A 15,415-nucleotide genomic window follows, 5' to 3' on the forward strand; every position below is an offset into this window, starting at 1 on the left:
CTTTTCTTAAACTTACTTTCAACTTGTATCACCCCAGAGGGTCATTCCATAACTGTGTTATCCCGCAGGAAATGCACACTTCTTTTCATTGCAATCAAAGTGGCTTTCTTAAGGTGTGCTGGGGCTTTCCTCCACAGAGGATGTAGGGGTCCTACATTCATCTTGGCTTTGGCTTTGCCATCCTTAGACCTCACCCTTCCACCTCAGAAGTGATGTAGTTGCATTGCTGTTGTTGTTTGTATTCTTTCCTCATTTGGAAAGCTCCTTCCTATCCAGTTCCTCATGTACTTTCCTTTCTCTTCTGGTTTTCTGGAGCAACACCTATTCCATGAGAATATTTTTTCCTCCAGTTTACGAATTGGAGCAGATTAAGCAACAGTGGCTGACTCTTTCGGCATAGCCAAAGAACAGCCCTGCTAATGTGGTCATCCCGGCATCCCTGCCCAGGCTGTGTGCTCAGCTTCCCTCCTGGGCTTGGTCGCGCCGCACCCCACCCCACTGCAGAAACACCTTGCTGTGCCAGACAGGGGAAAAGAAAAACAATCTGTCAAGAAGCTGAAGCTTCTTTCCTTTGGACTAACTTTGACAAGTATGTTTAACCACTTACTTAGCATCCCCAAAGCCAAATCATGAGGATAAGAAAGGACTGTCATAAGTCCATTCTTAAGAAATATTTGCGACACCCTCTGAGGTTCGCAATGATACAGGGAGTCCTCAGGCTTGGAACAGGAATTTCAAATTCAAATCCAAATCCCTATAGGGGCTGAGCAGACAATGTAAATTAGGGAAGCAAGAGAATAGAAGAAATGTTTTTACTTAATTCTATTTTAATTCTTAATTATATTTTAACTGCAAGTACATTGGTTAAAGAGCATTGTCACCAGCTCTAAGTAGTGGTAGGGTAGTAGGGAGTGGTGGAGACTATGGCAAATTGGAGAGGGCATGCCTTACTGAAGAGAGTAGTCTAGTCCCTCCTCGAACCCAGTTGATTGTTGTTCTGTGAGAACATGAGCCCACTGTTGCTAGATGCTTCCATTTTTTTTTTAAGACAAGCTGGAAATCTCAGATTTTTCTGTTAAATCGTGTAATGTTTGAATGTTGACAAGTAAACTAATCTATGCAATTAGAAGTCAGAATATTGGCACCCCTCATGTTGAAAGTACAAGTAGAATTTTGGGGTGCTTGTAATGTTCTATTTATGATCTTGGTGCTAATTATACAGGCGTGTTCTTTATGAAAATCTATCAGGCTGGGCACTTAAATATATATGCATTTTTCTGTATGTATATTATACTTTCATGAAAAGTTTTTAAATGTGTTCACATTTTAGCAGAGTTTTAAAACATTATCTGGGCCAACATCGTGTAGGCCAAATAATGCCCATCTGTGGGATAAATTAAGCCCTCAAGGTCATTCCTTATAAGCTGTAATTTAGAGGACTTAGAGGGGGAAATGCTGATTTTTCTTCCACTCATTCAGAGGTTGGAGTGGGGGTTGGGGAGAGGAAAAGGGAGTCATGGATGCAAGGTTCCAGCAGCACACATGATTTCCCAGGCCATACTACAACGGCCGGTGTACACACAGGGAAGAGCCCAGACTCTCCGGCCGCACCCTTCTCACCCCACACATGAGAGCCTATCTTCAGTTGACTTGCCCAGTGCTTCCTTTGGTCCACCATTATTGGGGCCTATAATTCTTGCTTCACTGAGTCTCCCCTTGTGGAAATTCAGGTCTCATGTTTCCTCTCATTGAAATGAAAGCGGCCCATTGCAACCTAAGCTTCAGGAAAAGATGAAGGTAACACGAGACAGTAGAAAATAGACCGGCTTTGAAGTCAGACCCAGCAAGGTTCAAATACTGGCCCTGACACAGGGTAGCCAAGAATTTGGCCAAGTTACTTAACCATTCTGATCTTTTGTTTCTCATTTAAGTAACATTGCTATAACTACCTGTTCCCTAAACATATGAAATGCCTAAATAAAATGCCTGACAGAATGGTGCTTCTCAGACTTTAATGTGTAAGAAAATCTTCCCAGGAATCTTATGAAATTCTGATTCTGATTGAGTAGGGCTGAGGTAAGATCTGAAATTATGCATTTCTGACACGTTGCCAAGTGTGCCAATGCTACTGGTCCCTGGACCACACTTTGAGTAGCAAGGCTCAGAATGCTTGATCACAGGACTTAATAGATGTTAGTTTCCCAGTCCTACCCTCCATAGAAACATACACCCGCCAACAAGGAGTTTAAAAATGGAATGTTGGAGGCAGGTAGCGATAGCACTGACTTCGCTCACTTTGCTGGGGATTCTAGTCAGCTCTGGGCAACTTGTTTCCTTTGTGATAATGACAGCAAACACCAAGTCTCTACCCTGGTGATGCTCAGTCGGAGAGTCTAGGACTGCTGTCAACCATGGTGATGGCCCAGTGGGTTCCCAAATTAGGACATGAGACTAGAAGAGTTAAACAGGCTTCTCTATAGGAGGTTCTCTTTGTTTCCTCAAGAGGACTACCAAACTCGCTGGTTTGTTTTTTTCCTCTGAATGTTTTATTCCATGAATAGCCTACCAGTATAAATGTGTTTCAAGTCTGTGAATAAACAACATAATAATAAAAAGCACATGACTTCCCCAAGAATTTATCCCTGCAGTTCTGAGTCAACCGAAAGAGAGCAACTTTCACTTTGGGGGAAGGGAATGAAGACAAAGTTTTAAATGTGCTGACGAGACTCAAAGAGGAAGGAAAGAAAGGAGTATTGGTCTCTGTTACTCATAGCTCCCCAGAACTGTTCTGGTGTGATTGAGGCAGAAAAGACAAAACTATTACAAAAGACATTAAAGTGGCAAGAAAAGACACATGTACCTTTGGGGACAGGAAAGAATACCTTTTCCCCAGTAGTATGAGGAAGAGCATGAACTTTGGAATTAATCACAACCTGGTGCAAACTTGTCTCTTTCCCTCCGGGACAAGTCTCTGTAGGTCACTCACTGGAGTCCTAGTTTCTCCATCTGTAACATAAGGGAAGCAACTCCTACCCTACTGAATTACTCAAAGAAGGTTCTAAAGTCACACATCAGAAGTGCCTAGTTCCTTGGCACCTTAGATGAACAGATTCTCAGAAAATGTGTGTTCCCCACCTTCTTTCTCTAGAGGACTGAGGCCATTGATCACAGACCCTGAGCCCAGGAAAAAAACACCATACCGTAGTTCCATAGATGCATCCAAATCTCCAGGACACTTTTGCTAGGTAGATCTTCTGTCCCAAGATGGCAGACCGTGGTATGCATTCAGGGGATGTGTTCCAAAGGATCCCTGTCGTCACTTTTTCTCAACACCTCCTTTGGTCCCCATAGCCAAGAGCTCGTCATTCAAACCGAGGTGCATCTCACCCCACTTCATCTTGCACTTACTTACCCTGAGCCCACACATCTCTGACACTGTCAGGATGGTGTCACAAAGCTCTAGGTTTCAGTTGTAGCTTTCTTACTCACTAGCTGTGGGAACTTAGGCACATCACTTAACTGCTAAGTCTCAATTTCTTCATCTGTAAAATGGGAAGATCATAAGGATAAAATGAAGCTTGAAACCAGTGTCAGACGCATGGAAGGCACTTTGACATGTTAGTAGTTGTTATTATTATTATTCACAGTGGGCTTTGTTCCTATTTATAGGTGAGCAAATTAGCATTCTAGGTGAGTGAGTGATACTGCCAGGCTTTAGAATTTGCCAATTTCCATGGTGTCAAGTAGGCCCTAAAATGCAGAATAAAAGGTGTTTCAGCCATTTAAAAAAAAAAAAAGTTTAAAAGTCAGCTGCCTCCAAAGCCCAAGGTCTGAGTATTTATCAGGTACCTGAATTTGGACCTCCCCTCTCTGGTTTCAGGGTCATGAACCTGGACCCTCATCAAATATCCTTCTTGCCCACTGTGTCCCCTGACCCAGCACTGGGGAGCCGTTCATTTCTGCTTTGTCTGCCTTTGTGATTTTGACTTCTTCTCTGGCTCTAATAGCCACTGGACTCCTTTCCCCAGCACCTGCCCTTCCTTCTTCCTGCATCCACAATTCACTTCATCAGAGACTCTGTTTCTTCTTTAAGTCTGGTGTCCTATGCCTTGATTTAAATTTATCTCTGAGCAAGAAAAGTCTGCCATAGTGATTCTGTGTCCTTCTAGCCCAGGACACAGAGAAAGTATTGTACTAAGTGAAAGGGAAGTGACATTATGTAAAACAGAGGAAAAGCAGAAGCACAGAGATGGATTCTTCTGTTTTCTACCTGGTTACAAAGTACTGTGGCTCGAACTTTTCATCTCACTGTCTTTTCCAGCAACTTCCTTCTCTTCCTGACCTCTAAATGATGGAGTAGCTTAAGATTCCATTGAATGTCTTCTGTGTTGTCTATACTCACTTCCTATGTGATCCCATCCAGTCTCAGCTTTCAATAGCTCTGTCCACTGTGTTTCTCAAATGTTCGTCTCCAACCCAGACATCTTCGTTGTACTCAGGACCCATATGTCCAACCACCCACCTGATCCATCGCTCCAGTGTCTAACAGGCATCATACACTGAGCAGGTTCAAGCCAAACTCTTCTCCCCAGTTTTCCTCATCTTGGTTAAGGACAGCCCCGCCCTTCCATCTACTCCTCCTAGACCATAGTTTCTTTCATGTTCTGTATCCAGTGGGTCAGCAAATCGCATAGTTTGTATCTTCAAAGTGTATCCACAATCCAACCCCAACTGTTAACCACCATCAGTTCTTACCAAGACTTCTGCAGTAGCCTCTAAATTGGTCGTCTATACCCACGTCCCTTGAGACAGCCTAACCAGTCATATCATGGCACTCCTTTGGCTGCCCATGGCTCTCAGGGTAAAAGCTAACATCCTATAAGGCACTATAAGATCTGACCTCTCCCTGACTTCATAGTCTTTTTCTCTTCTTTTTTCTCACTTCTCCCTGACTCACTGACCCTGTTACTGTCCTAAAATCTACCAAATATTCCATTCCAACTGAAGGTCTTTGTACTCACCCTTCCTCTGCTTAAGAACACTTAACACCAGATGTCTGTGTGAAGCATCCCGTGTTGCACTTCTATGTTGCACTTCTACCTCTGCCTGCATTTTCACTCTACTGTAAGGCCTTTCCTGGCCACCACATCTAAAATAGCACCCACACTCCTTAGCCCCCATCACCCTACCCAGCCCTAACTTGCTCTGTCTCTCCTGGCACTTACCACCACCAGCCCTGTCGTACACTGATAGACTTCTTTATCATCTTCCTCCCGGGAAGAGACTAGACTCATACACCCAATGAGCAGAGACATTTTGTTTTGTCATTGTATTCTCAGCAGTCCAAAACAGTTCCCAGCACAGAGCCAGTGTGTAGTAGATACTTGCTGAGTGAATGAACATGATTACCGTCCTGGCTTATTTTCTCATGTGAGTCCAGGTGGACCAAGAGTCACCCACAGAATTCGTGTCAGTAGTGATGCCCTTGTTTACATCTGAGTCATCTCCAAAGGACTTAATGACCTAGAAACCTGCTTGTGACCCCCTCCTCCTGCTGATCCAGGCCCATCTCAAGGCCAACTTTATGGGGTGCTAGGTTTTTCAGATTCCTACACTTTCACGTCATTCCTCTTGCAGTTGTAAGTTGCAGAAACCCAATTCAAACAGGTATAGAGTGAAGAAAGTAAAAACAGTGTGCTGGGAGGCAGGGAAGTATTTATTGGCTTAATAGAATTGAAAATGCCAGTACCAGGGCCGTTGGAGAAAGGGGCTGGAAAGATTTTGTCAGGAATGTTCTTCTTTCCTTCTCTCAGCTTTGCTTTCCTCTGTTTCATATAATTCAAACTGACTCACTCCAAGTAGAAGTGAAAATGGTCACCAATGTCCTCAAGCTTATGTTCTACCAGGTTAGCAAGCTCAGTGTCAGGCCCAACCTGAGATGCTGTCATTTCCACCCAGACCAAATGGGCCTAGCAGATGTTGAGATGGTTTCCTGAAGAAAAGTTAGCCTGTTGAAACTAAAAAAGAACAAGGATAGTTGCTGGGCAGATGAAAACAATCAATGTTCACTCCATTGATTTTGCCTTGTTAACTTTAGCGTATAGTGTCTGTTTCCTAACCCTACAGTATTGAAGGATAGAGACCATGGCTTGCATCTTTGTCTTTGCAAGATCTCAAGGATAAGCCCATACTTAGGCTCCACGTGCAATAAATGTTTGATAGGAATGATCAGATCTCAGTACCAAGGAGGCCGTCCTAGAGCTGTGACTTGATTTTAAGTTTTTTCATCCCAGAGGAAATTTGAATTCCCCTTTCAGAGACTGAGTTTGCTTATTCTAACATGTCTCCTCTCTCCTTGCCTTTTTTCTTTCTGGGAGTCTGCTAAAATCTTGCCATGTTATTATCTGTGGCTGCGTAACAAATTATCCCAATATTCAGTGACCTTAAAGCAACAGTATCATCTCATAGTTGCTGTGAGTTTGAAGTCTGGGTCCTCTGGCTCATGGTCTTTCTCCAGGCACACTCATCTCAAGGCCTGGCTGGGGAAGGATCCACTTCCAAAGTCATTCACGTGGTTTGTTGGCAGAATTCAGTCCCTGGCTTTCTTTTGAGTTGGGGGCATTGGTTCTTCACAAGCTGTTGAACAAAGGCCTCCCTCAGTTCCTTGCCATGTGGGCCTCTCCATGGAGCAGGTCACAACACAGCCACCGGTGTCCTCAGAGTGAGAGGTTAAGAGCAGGTACCAGCCAGATAGAATTCACCGTCTTCTGTAACCTCATCCTAAGAGTGCCGTCCCATCGTCACTTTTGTAAACTTTATTCACTAGAAGTGAATCGCTAGGTCCAGTCCATACTTGTAGGGAGGGAATTACACAAGGGTACAAATACCAGCAGGGACACTTGCGATGGTAGAAAACTATCAAAGCGGCAAGACACATTTGTGCCATGTGGAGACAGCCCCAGTGAGTTTTTGCAGTGATGCCAATTCCAACACTGCTGTTCTGACTACCTGGCACCTCATTTAGATAGGATTCTGAGGCCTCGTGACTCAGTGATGAAGAGAGCTGTAATCGAATAGTGATGTCTGCCATGGGTGAGAGATGGAGGGAGCTGATGTCCATCTATTGGCTGGCCCCATTCTAACAACAAAGTTTGTTTGCCCAGGTCTAAAGTACATAACAATTTCTCTGTGGCACTAATCAGAGGAAATGAGCTGGCTAAAACCCACATATCCAGTAGCCGAGTCTGAATGTGCTTTGATTGAATGGCATGACTTGAGTTACTGTTAACAACTGGCACCTTGTCTTACTGGCTTTTTTTAAAATGTATGCCCAAATCAATATTGAACCATTCTGTGTGTTTGCATCTAGTTTCCCACTACAAACATACTTAAGAAATGGAACAGGGTGTGTGGGTTCTGATTTTTTGGTCTGGTTTCTGAGATTGTGCGTGGAGCTTGGCCCCACTGCTGCAGTCAGTCCCCAAGTTACACACTGGTTTCATGATGGCGGACGACCAAGTCTCCCCACCCTCAGAAACAGTAACTGTACAGGCTGGACCTGTGGGTAGAGCAGCAGAGAGAAGTGAATCATGTTTCACATGGTACTTTCTCTTTCTTGAAAACTAGCACCACGTTTGGTAAATGGCAAAAATAAATAAATAAAAATTTAAAAGTCTGATTAAAACCATGTTTGTAAACACTCACTTCTTTTTCACTTAAGCAAGAGAACAGAGCTGACTTATTTTGACTTTCCCTCAGAAGAAGATTTTTTTTTTGAAATAATGGAGTAAATGGAAAAGAAGCAAGGATCTGTTTTTTTTTTAAATATTAAATGGTGTTCCAGAAATTAAAATACTGCTTTACTTGCTGAATGTTGGAGCAATAGGATTATGTTTCTAAACTTCTTAAGAAGGTCAGTTATTTAAAATTATTATTATAGTTTCCTCCCTCCCTCCTTCCTTCCTTCCTTCCATTTTTTTTTCCTTTCTTTCTTTCTTCCCAGTTGTATTTAAAGCTTAGAAGTTGACAGTGGAGTTTACAAAATAGAAAACAAAAAAATCAAGACCAAAATAAGTTGTAAACATGCTTTGTTTTGAGTTTATTTGTATCCCTTCCACTTGGATTGGTTTGTTTGCCACAAGGGGATGAAGGCCACCCTAAGATTAAAATTTGCTCAGAGAATGAAATCTCCACTCCCAAAATCCTTAGAGGCAGTCCAGACAGCCAGTCTTCCCCGGGCTCGCATGTCAGCGTGGCCACGTGTCAAACTCAGTCTGTGACCAGATATCACAACCTCTGAAATCAGAATCTCAGGAATTGTGGCCTGCATCCTTTGGCCATCTGGAGCCTGCTTTGCCCAGCCATCTATTATTCACCAGATAAGTTGCAGAAAGGGTTAATCAGTCACATACCAGTTCAAACACGAGGCCGTCCTCTCACTTCCAGAAGCTTAACACGACCCAATGCCCAGAGCCAGAGGAACGAGGCCCAGCATCAAAGCCAGAAACTCAAAGCAAATGTGCCAAAAGCCCAAATGGAATTGGCTGAATTGGAGAAGCCTTTATTAAGTGTCACTTCTTCATACAGCCTATGAAACGGGCAGAGGTGATGACCATCACACCCACAGCAGAACTGAGGCGTGCCAGGCTGAGCAGAGACCTGGGCTCCCCACTGAGATCACCAGTCTCCCCTTAAGGCTCTTTCTGTAATAACTCACCTTGAAAATGCCGCAAAGACAAGTGACAAAAGGGCCACTTCCCCGGGGATACCAGAACAAGGCCCTTCCTGGACGTGCCTGAACACGTGTGGATGGCCCGCCCCTCCCCCACCTTCTCCAGCGCTGCTTTGAATTGGACACAGATGACAGTTCCTTCCATTCTGAGCTGGTGAGGCTGGAATAGTTCTATCTTTCTTGCCCTGGCTCTTTGCCCCTTGGTTAGAACATTTTCCTTAACTTTCAGGGTAGTAAATGTGTGGTTCAGTCTTCCAGCTCCCCCTTATCTTGCAGAAGTGGCTTTAAGTCTGATGGGTTGGGTGGGAATGTCGGCCCTGTTGCATATCAGTTGTGCAGCAGTGCCATTGTGGGGCTGACCTTTCCTAGGTTCCTTTGTATCATCTGTAAATTGGGAATAATCAGCATTCCTTGAAGAAGTTGCATTGTTAAACTGCTGAGTAAGGGAATGTATATAAGTGCTCAGCACCGTTCCTGTCAGATAATAAGCTCTCAATATATGTGTTTTTCTGCTACTGTAGATCATGTAGTCATGCAACAAATGTTCTCTGAATGCCTTTTTTGTGCTCAGTGCTGTCCTGAGCACCATGGGCAGTGATGAACAAAATAGACAAGGTCTTTGCTTCCATGGAGCCTGTGACCTCATCCGAGGAAACAAAAGATAAAAAGTAAATGAATAAGTGAGCAAGATAGGAAGGGTTCCAATGCCAAGATTGAACAGAGGTTAATGTGATAAATAAAGACCTGTGCTTTGAAAATTTAAACAAGGAGCTCCGAGAAGTTCCGGTAGAAATAGGAGTTTGGAACGCAGACCTGAGAAATGAGAAACAGCAGCCCTGTGAGAATCTTGGGCAGAGCATTCCAAGCAGATGGAACAAGTCCAGGGGGCCATGAGTCAGGACTAGCAGTTGGTTTTTCTCCTTGTGGACAGAAGAATGCTGACCTGGTCAGAGCATCACGGGAGGAGGGTGTGGAGGAATGGAAGGAACATGGTGTGGTGGTGGCCTTATTTCTGGACATGTTGTAGGTTTGCACGTGACCCAAAAAATATTTTTGCATTTCACTCTGCTCACTTCATCCTTGAGTTTGCCAATCCATTTCATAGAACAAGGGGAAAGTTCATTTATTCTCCATCGCCTAACCCCCAGCCCCCATCATTCATAAAGGCACAGACTGTTTCCAACAGAAATGCAGAAACCAAGGAATAGGCAGCTTTGAAATCCCTAGAGAGAAGTTCATGTATAAGCCAAAGAAGACAAAGTGGAAACATATCTTTTTTGTTTTCCCTTCCCCAAAGCTGAAATGGACATAGGAATACACAGTGACTAAATAAACGTAGGAATACACAGTGACTAAAGTCTCACTTTAATTCCAGTTGGTTTTTCATGCTTTGGGCAAAGAGCTAAACATCTTATATTATCTGCATTTCTCTTCTCTGAGGTTCAGCATGTTGTGATGGAACATGCCATGTGGATTTGTGTTCCACAATTTGCTTCTTAGTTCTGCCACTTAATTGCTGTGTGACCCTAGGCGATGTACTTACCCTCTCTGAGCAGAGACACAATTTCTTCATCTACAAAATAGGGATAATAATATTCAGGCTATAATAATTATGTTTACGAGGAGAGGCACCTAGCCTGGTTCTGGCATTGAATAGGGACACTCCGCAGATAGCAACTTCTGCAGAACTAGTGGAAATATAAGTCTCTAGCTGAGGGGACAGCAAGTCATTGCCCATGAGCCAAATCCAGACTGCTCCCTGTGCGTGTAAATAAAGAATAATTGGGATATAGCCACGCCCATTTGTTTACAGGTGTCTGGGCTGCTTTCACTCTACAACAGCAGGATGGAGTAGTTACAACAGAGACAGTAAGGCTCACAAAGCCTGAAATATTTACTCTCCAGCCCTTCAGAGGAAAAGTTTGTCAGCCCTTGCTCTTGACTTCACATATCAAAGCTCTTTCCAGTTATTTCAAGATGCCTGAAAATTCACTGCATGTTATAAAAATCTCTTGTCTTCCCTACTGTCACTTACACACAGTGGGCAATTATTACAGTGATTTAATTGAATTAAATATACACACATATATACATATACATGTATATTCATGTACACACACCTTTAGATTTCTTGTCATGGCTCAGTCTTATTCTCCCCAGAGGGCCCTTCCCTTAGCTGCACATTCATTTTGTTCATATTATTTTTGGCCCCTTTATCTGTGCATGGTTAACAGATGTTGTAGGTTTCCGCCCCTCAAATAACCCTTGCCCTTTGCAGGATCTAATGTTCATGGGTTGAGCAGACCCTGCTGACCAGCTGGCGCCTGAGCATTCTACCTTAACTCTCTCAGCCCTGAAATGTCAAGCATTGGAAAGGGGTTCCTGAGACCCTCTAATTGTCCCCAAGCAGGAATTGCAAATAATAGACTAGCCTCTAGGGGTCAGTGTGGGGGATCCTAATCTAGCTGCTCAGAGCGGGCAACCCACACAGCGTCCACCACCCCTCATCCCATCATGACTCTGACCTCATTTCCTGTTCCTCTGGCCCTTGTTCACTCCACTCCAGACATGTGACTCTTCCTCAGTCACGCTTGGGCCCTTGCTCTAGCCGTTCCCTGTCAGGAGTAACCTTCCCAGAGAGAGCCACAGCTTTTCACTCAGTATATCTTCTCCGTAAGTCCTGCCCTGATCACCACGTTGAAATGCAACCCACCACCTGCATGAACATTCCTGCCCCATCGCCCTTCCCTCCTCTGTTTCTCCATTGCATGTATGACCTCCCATACTCTACTGTTTACTGTGTTCACCTGTCCCCTCTGTTATGGATAAGCCTCGCGAGAGCAGGAATTATAGTGTGCTTTGTTCACTGATGTATATATTCGAAGCGGGCCAAAAATTTACGTATTTACTTATCATGCCCACACGGCACCTATTTTGTATCTGGCACCGTTTTGAACTCTTTAAAAATATTTACTCACTTAGTGGTAGATACTCAATATATATTTTTAGACCCAGTGAATAAAGGGAGACAGCAAGGCTCTGATGTCAGAGTGAGCCATGTGTCAGCCTTGAGTCTGACACATGGCTGCTGTGTGACCTTGAGCAAGTCACTTAACTTCTCTGGACATGAGGTTTTTTTCTGTCCCACTGAGAAAATAGGAATGAATGTTCTCTGTCATAGATTTGATGGGAAGGTTAATGAGATACTGTTTAAAAGTTCTTGGTGCAGTTTTCAGCCCAGAGAAAGAGCTAAAGTTGGTAGGAGAGTGATGGCGTTGGTGTCGTGTCACTGGGCAGAGTCTTTCGAGTGCTAGGTGGCCGTGATCACTTCTTATTTCAATTGCTATTTCTCTTTCTTTGAAGAGCAAAAGGGCCCCTTAGTGTTGTTCAGAAGATATCAGTTCTTCAAGCCAAATTAAGGAAAGAATCAGAACAAATTTCCTGGGCAAAGTTCCCTGGAAATTAAGATGAGAACTATTTCAAAAATTTCAGTTCTAGTCCTCTCTCTCTCTTTCTGTGTCTTTAAATATTGTGTTAAGACTACATGAGATCTAGTCTCTTAACAAATTTTTAAGTGTGCAGTACAGTTATCAACAGTAGGCACGGTGTTGTAAGCAGATCCCTTGAACTTAACCATCTGGCATAACTAAAAGTTTATACCCATGGAACAGCAGCTCCGCATTTGCCCGCCCCCACCCCAGCCCCTGGAAATGCCCATTCTACTCCCAGCTCCTGAGTTTGACTATTTTAGATTCGTCATATAAGTGTATCATCCAGTCTTTGTCCTTCTGTGACTTATTTATTTCGGTTAGGATTATTTTCCCCATGTTCATCCTTGTTGGCTCATATGGCAGAATTTCCTTCATTTTGAAGGATGAATAATACTCCACTGTCAATGCATTGTCTTCTTTTTATACATGCAGTGAAAACACAAGAAGGGATGACTTAAATATAGAAATGGATTTATTTAGCCATTCTGCAACTATTTTTGTATTTATTGAATACCTGATGTGTGCCAAAATCTTCGTAGCAGAAGCAGAAGACAACACAGTGATCAGTAGTAGGGGAGTAACCCCTGTCAGACAGCTCACTCTTTAATCATGGTGCTGAGTGGGTTAACAACACAGTAAATATAGTGATGGAGGCAACACAGAGCCACAGGCACATATGGATCTTATAATGACTAATGGTTACTGATCACTATCTTTCAAGTACTGAGTACTGTGCTAAACATTTCTAGATATTAATATGTCATTTAGTGTTTCTGCTATACCTGGGAGGTAGTTTCTATCATTATGTACTTTTTGCAGGGAGGAAAATGAAATTTAAAGAGGTTAAATTGCCCAAGATCACAGTTAGTAAGAGAGACAGGCAGGAATTAAGCCCCAAATCCCAGCTCTTTAACCAGGTGTGGATTTATAAGTAAAGAGCTGACAATAGCTCTACTATAGCTGATGGGCACTTCATGACCTGGTAGCCTTTTTAGAATTTTATGATTCCCTGGAGATAGTATCTGCCACTCTAAGATTAGAAAAATTAAAGAAGGTAATAAATAGGGAGCCATCAGCCAAGACCTAGCTAGCACATGGTATGCAACAAATGTTCATTTTCATGCCTCCTTCTTCTTAAATAACTATAATTGGAGAGTCCTGAGTGAATGTATGAACATATATATACCAAATAATTTCACTAATAATCACTGATATCAATGAAGCACTTACTCATGTGCCAGGCACTGTGCTTTTTTTCATGAATTAACTCATAACATCAGCATAATAACCCTGTGGGTAAGTACTTTTATTACCCCAGTCACTTTCTACAGGGGAGAGACAGGCACAGAGATATTGACTAAGTGGCTGAAGGTTATAGAGCTTGTACATGACAGGCCAGGACTCACTGCTGGTGGTCTGGTTCCACAGCCTGCTCGTGACCACTCTCCCATATAAATGCCATCAAAAAAGGACTGCAGATATCCTTGGCAGTGGTTACTGCTAGTGCTGGTGCTATGGCTGGTATGATTTGTTCTCACAATAATGAAATAATATTTACTCATTTATTTTCAAATTGGATAGATTTTTTTTCTACGTCACCGGTAGCCTCATATAGTTGGATGACCCCATATGCATTTTTCTCTTATTAGCATCAGTCAATGCCATGACAAGGTATGCATTGTCTTTCTTGGAACAGACTCGTGCTCCCCACCTGCCTTGCTTGGCATCAGTACACAACCAAGTGTGGCCAGTGGCTGCCTGGGTGATTTCAGTGATCTCGCAACACCTACTAAGACTGGTGACAGAGCTCACAATTTAATTCTGGAGTGAAAGATTGGAAAGCTGTCTTCATACTGCTCAGAGCTGCTCAGGTGTTTACACTGTATTAAGTAAGAGCCATGCCACCTTTCTCAATGATTCTGCTCAACTCAGTAAAGCCTGTAGTACAAACTGTAGAACATATTTTCTATTCTCCCACAGAATTATCAACAGGAGACTTCCAGACTAGTCAGGAGAAGTGGGGAGGTAGTCCTTTGTGATCCTTTTCAAAGCTGCAAATCTCAGCCAGGTCCTCAAAAGCTTGAGTTACTTCATCTGGATGCTGCCCTGAAAGGTACTGGTCCTTTCTCAGCTGGTGCAACATTCGCTAACTTCTCCTAATGAGTGTGGTTCGCAGACTGTCATTTCTATGCAGCTACATTGCCAGGGCAGGTTTGGACAGAAATATGTGAACAATAAAGCACGACAGGGCACGCAGAGTTGGGTCATAAAACGCACGTCCCCTGTGTGTTGTGAGGCAAGACGCCAGCTGCCTTGTGCCCTCAGCCACCTGTGTACAATTCCAGCCAATCATCTGTGACTCACTGGAGGCTGATTAGATTGTTCTGTCCTGAGGCCATTTTATTATAATGTTCGGTTGTGAATTTCATTAAGTTTTACAATCCTACGCACGTGTGTTTATAACAAGAGCTGTCTCCCCTTGTGGGATGACATTTCTTTTTATAAAACAAAAATTAAATCAAAATCTAAACTGAAGAAGGTTTTTTAAAAAATGTGTGGGAAAAGCAGTCAGCAGAAAACATTGTCACATAAGCCAGCATGAAATGTAAATCATTGCTAACGGAGGGGCTATTTTTAGCATCACTGAGAATGCAATATGAAACGTGTAGCAAGATGACGTGGACTTACGCTCAGTCAACCCTTGAATAGCTGGATATTTAACGTTGGCCAGTGTTAAGACACACCTAATACGGAGAGAAATACGGAATTTTGCCTAAGCTGCAGAAGCGTGATATTGCCTCCGTCATTACAGAAAGTGGTGGCTCCAAGTTGCCTTCTGTGGAGAGTCAGAGGGGAGCGTCAGGGACCACTACATCTGGATTTCCTGCTTTCTCAAAGTCCTGTAGACTCAAGGGCACAGATGGACCCATCAGATGCTGTGCTCACCTTTCTGTCTCATGGGACAGAACTGTTAGGCTTCAAACCTGTTTAAGAATAGGCTTCAAACTGTATGTTTAAGAACCATACAGAATTACAGTATTTTATATCTGGGTGAATCATTTAGTCCAGGGGTTGGCAAGAGTCTCTTATAATAAGCCAGTAAAGATACAGCAAATATTTTCAGCTTTTCAGGCCATGTGGTCTCTATGGCAACTGCTTGACCCCACTGGGATCGCACCAAAACAGTCAGACA

Source organism: Camelus bactrianus, chromosome 17 (assembly GCF_048773025.1).
Source record: "Camelus bactrianus isolate YW-2024 breed Bactrian camel chromosome 17, ASM4877302v1, whole genome shotgun sequence".
NCBI lineage: Eukaryota > Metazoa > Chordata > Mammalia > Artiodactyla > Camelidae > Camelus > Camelus bactrianus.